The sequence below is a fragment of the Diabrotica undecimpunctata genome, chromosome 8 (assembly GCF_040954645.1).
Source record: "Diabrotica undecimpunctata isolate CICGRU chromosome 8, icDiaUnde3, whole genome shotgun sequence".
NCBI classification, from domain to species: Eukaryota; Metazoa; Arthropoda; class Insecta; order Coleoptera; family Chrysomelidae; genus Diabrotica; species Diabrotica undecimpunctata.
The window spans coordinates 81,775,095-81,779,923 of record NC_092810.1 but is presented as its reverse complement, the minus strand read 5'-3'; the positions used below and the strand labels follow the sequence as shown (position 1 = coordinate 81,779,923).

The window sequence follows — 4,829 nt, the reverse complement described above, 5'->3', positions numbered from 1 at the left end:
AAGTCGAATTATAGTAATGTAAATTTGTATTAATATTATGAAAAAAATATTAATTCAATATAACGAATATTCAAATAATTAAAGTAATTACAACTATATCAAAATATTAAGTTAAGAAAATATACTCAAATATTGTTTAAATAAGATCAGACCACAATTATTAAAATATACTAAAATTTATCAAATTGACTGTACTGTACTGCCCCAATGTATCTTAACAAACTAAACGATATGTATGATGGTATATTAACTGAGTACAAGATTATCTAATATAAGTGTATATAGCCACAGTTACCAAATATATCTAAATATTTAAATATAATAACACTAAAATATAACTTATGTTACTACTAAGGCACCACGTTGGGTCAAGCCAATTGTTACCGATAAAAAAAAAGGATAAAGCTAATTGTGGCACATTAAAAGGAAAAGCCTGAGATGGTGAAGCCAATATTAGAAATTAAGTAAGATTTATGGTTAAATAAAATTTAAAATTAATCAATTATTATTTTAGTAAGATTAAATAACAGGGAATGTAACCAATACAAAAGAAAATATAAAATTTACTTGAAGTACTACAATAGAATAGGCTTAGCTCAAAAGAATGAGAGTAGTGCTCAGAGAGGAGGTTGGCACGTTTGCTTGCCTGTAGTAACCTAAGATAGTTAGATCAATCCTAAGATGATCTTGAGATGGGCGCCAGGGTGAATTTTGAATATCACTCCAATTTGGGATATATGTAATTATATACTAACTGAAAAATAAATGATAGGAAACAAATAAAAATCAGAAATGCTTTATACACTATATTCAAATCTTATGTACTATCCCAACCCTATACTTATATACCCTAACCAATTATTAAAATATATCCCCAAAATATATTTACAAAAAAAAACAGTTACCTAAAAAAAAATGACCCAAAATATAATAATTATATACAACAATTGATTTACACTGTCCTCTGGCAATGAGGTAAAATGGTCTGGGATTATTGGTTGGATAACTCACTTGGAGCAAATAATAATTAAAATATTATAAAACAATTAAGTACTTATATAAGTTACAAAGGGCAGTTTAAAATATGAGAATAGTCAGTTAAGACATTAGAACAATACATACATCAATTTAACAAAATAAAGGTACGTACTAGTAATCATAAAATGGGATAATGTATCCTGACCACTTATCATAAGGGTTATGTAAAATATTAATAACGAAATAAATACAAAGTAAATAGAGAATGACAATTTAAACAAGTAAAAAGATTCAACAAGTTGAGGGTACTACCCAGGGATTGTGCACAAACCTGTTTGTAACCCACTTAGACTGAAGGCCTAAGTATCCAAGTATATATTATAAAAAAATTGAAATTTAAATTATAAAGTTAATAAAATATAATGGTGCTTAGTAACTCTTTTGTTGGAAAGGGAGTTACTTAATCTGCTGTCCAGTGTTCAGGTAGTGGATGGCTCTAAGATGGATCAGCCTATGCTCCGTGTATCAGCCTTGGAGGACTGGCAGACCAACCAAGTGTTGTAGTTCTTTCTCCCAAATCAAATAATCTCCTTTTCATAAATAAAAATATACTTCTTCCCAAAATCAAAAAAAATCTTCTGTCCCAAATAAAATGTGATTCTTCCCCAAATTAAAACTTCTTTCCAAATAAAATGAAATTCCAAACTTGGAAGTTGGAGCCGGCAGGCTATAAGAAAAGAAAACTTTTTTTATTCTGTGTTCTTGTATTTAATATCTATAGTTTTTGTTCTAGTAACAAAAACTAGAATATATTTGCCATTAGGTGACCTTGGCTCAAAAATATAGCGTTACTGCACTGGAATATATTATAATTTGTATCTATATATATATATATATATATATATATATATATATATATATATATATATATATATATATAAAAAATAGGAATGATATTTGGATATTTGTAGTAAGCTGAGAAGATTTAGATGATTGGGAACTGGCAAATTTAAATGGAAGATGTGTGATAACTTACCAGAACTTATTTGGGAGTTTTATTTTCCATAAATCAACGTAACTTCTTAATGCACAAAACTAAATACGTCTTAAACAACAATAAAATATTCTTCACCTTTCCCCCAAAAAAACAATGTACTGCCTGCCGCAAACTCAACAACTCATCTCCTTCAAGTTCTGTTACAAAATGGCCATTACATTATTCTTTTTCCCTTTTGACGAGGGAATCGATTATCTTATCATCGATATCGATAATCATAATAATGAAATATGAGATCGTATTGTGGGTTGCATACTCCAACGGCGGCAGATTAGTAGTTAATGTAGGGATTCGGTTTGCTAACGTTCAAAATTTTAGATTATTAACGATCGTATCGTTACAGACCATCTCGGTGGCTTTGGTGGTCGGCTGGCGCAAACGGTCGTCGAATACGTCATCGTACTCTCGTATCAGTCGTGTTGGAAGGCGAAGGCTGGAGCTTGATGGGGTTCCAACTGTTGGGTTTTGGGTTGCTGTCTAGCTGGGTTCTTCCAGTAGATGGTGGTTCTGCAGGTGGTATCGACGTGTAGACATTTACGGGGTATGTCTACATTGGCCTCTTCCTGTTCTAACCAAGGCATCCCTAACACAACGTCGTGGTTCAAGGTCTCCATTACAACGCAGTTGACAGTTGATTCGATGTTGTCGATAGTGATATTGACTTCAGCAGTCCCAAGGGTACGGGACGTGCTGTCCGTGCACGCCAGCTGAACCAATCCTGGTCCTCGTTGCAGGTTCCGTCTCTGGATCAGCCTCTGGTGGATGAAATTCCCAGATGCTCCGGTGTCGACCAAAATCTTCACGCGGTGCTGGTTGATCCTTCCGTGGAGTTGTGGGAGGCCTGCTGTCGAGGGTCGCATCTGAATTGGGTTCAGTTGGGGCACCATCTTCACAACAGGGTTTAGTTGGTGCCCCTGTTGGCGTTTCCCTGATTCTGAGGCAGTGGGGGTGGAGGCTGGTTCCTTGATGGCATCCTGGACTGTTTATTGTTGGGGTTTCTCCACTCTTCAACGGCTTCCGGATGACGTGGGGAGTTGTTGTTCCGGTGGGGACGGTACGATTGCCGCTGCTGTCGCGACTGTTGCTGTGTTTGCTGTTGAGGTTGTTGCTGGGGTTTGTTCAGAGCGGTATTCCGGCGGGTGTCTGCTTCCATTCCCTGGGCGATCGTTAGGAGGTCTTCTTCTGTCTTCGGGATGTTCAGCCGTAGGCAGATCGAGATATCTGGTCGCAGTTGATTCACAATTGTGATGCATCTCTGGTCTTCAGGGGTGTACGGGGCGAGACGTCTGAACAGGACAGCTTTCCCATTGATGAAGTCTTCCGTTGGTTCGTCCTTCCGTTGGTGTTCGCCGTGGAGTTTCGATGTGAGGGCTGAAAGTAAAGCGGGATCGTTGTACTTCTTTGGAGGCGGTCTCGGAACGTGTCGTATGGCAGGTCTGTATGTGAGAATTTCTGGGCCCATTTCTTCGCATTACCGTGGAGAGAATTGTCTATTAGGTAGTCAATCCATTGGTCCTCGTCGACATCGTATTTGGTGAGGAAGTTCTCTGCTTTGTTCAGGAAGTTGAGTGGATTCTCGATGTCTCGGCCTGAGAATTGGGGTGGTTTCATGTAAGTGATCCTGGGCTTCGGTGGCTCAGGTGTGTGTTGGGGCATCTGTGGTGTCGTGCCTTGGGTAGTTGAAAGGGCCGTCATCGCTTGTATAAGTGCAGCTATGAAGTCAGCGGTTGAAGGCTGGCTTGAAGACGGTCCTGAGGTCGTGGGTTCGGATTTTTGTTGGGCGCCATGTTGCCGAGAGGGGGCATTTGGGCCTGTAGGACCCATCGCCGGCTCTTCGGGCTTCTTCCTATCCCCGGAATTGGATCGGGTATTCACCATCTTTGGTTTGTCGCTGGTAGAAAGGTTAAATACCACCGCTGTTATAAATAACAGTTCCAGTGACAAATATCTGTTATAGGTAACGGTTCCAAGGAACAGTTACAAAGTAACAGAGTAAAAATGGAAAACAGATAGGTAAAAATAATCTAAGTATTCCTTGACTTACGGAAGGAATAACTTAGTAAACAAATAAATTAATATAATGCAAAGAAAAATGTTTCTAAGTGTTTCTTGACTTACGGAAGAAACAACTTAGGACAGAAATATAGATAAATATAATATGTAAATGTGAGAGTAAAATATGGAAATATTTCTAAGTATTTCTTGTCTTACGGAAGAAACGACTTAAAGTGGAAAAATAAAATACTCAAAATATAAAACGAGAAATGCAAAAATGAAACAGATTATAGAAATATGTCTAAGTGTTTCTTGACTTACGGAAGAAACAACTAAGTTGTTCTGCAGAAAATAAACAAGAGAATCAAATATAGTAAAATAAATGCACAAATATTTATAAGTGTTTCTTGGCTTACGGAAGAAACGACTTATAATAGAAAATAAGAAAAATCAAATATAGAAAAGATGTGAAAATATTGCTAAGTGTTTCTTGACTTACGGAAGAAACAGCTTAGCAAAAAATGGAACGAAGAAAACGTTCTCTAAAAAATGTTCATCTTGATGTAACATTTCCATTGCAGTTTGACAAAATTCTAAACGTCTATATTGATCCCCAGGGAATTGTTCGTTGGATTTATGAAGTTTATAGGGACGGTATCCATGTCTTTTCAAAATTGTACCTACTCTAAATCTTGAAATTCCATATTGTTCTCCGAGACGAGATGTTGATTGGGTAGGATTTTGCTCAATACTTGCACAAATCAAAGTGTCCCTTAGTTCCAAATCTGGATTTACCTCC

At 36.9% G+C, this 4,829-nt stretch overlaps 1 long non-coding RNA gene across 1 annotated transcript; it reads right to left on the bottom strand.

Moving 5' to 3' along the window:
- Nucleotides 1-793: 793 nt before the first annotated feature.
- LOC140448464 (uncharacterized) lies at nt 794-2,371 on the bottom strand. The gene is made up of 2 exons (XR_011951718.1): nt 2,015-2,371; nt 794-1,705 (listed from the first exon to the last, which is right to left on the bottom strand). It is a non-coding gene; the product is annotated as an uncharacterized lncRNA (long non-coding RNA).
- Nucleotides 2,372-4,829: the final 2,458 nt, after the last annotated feature.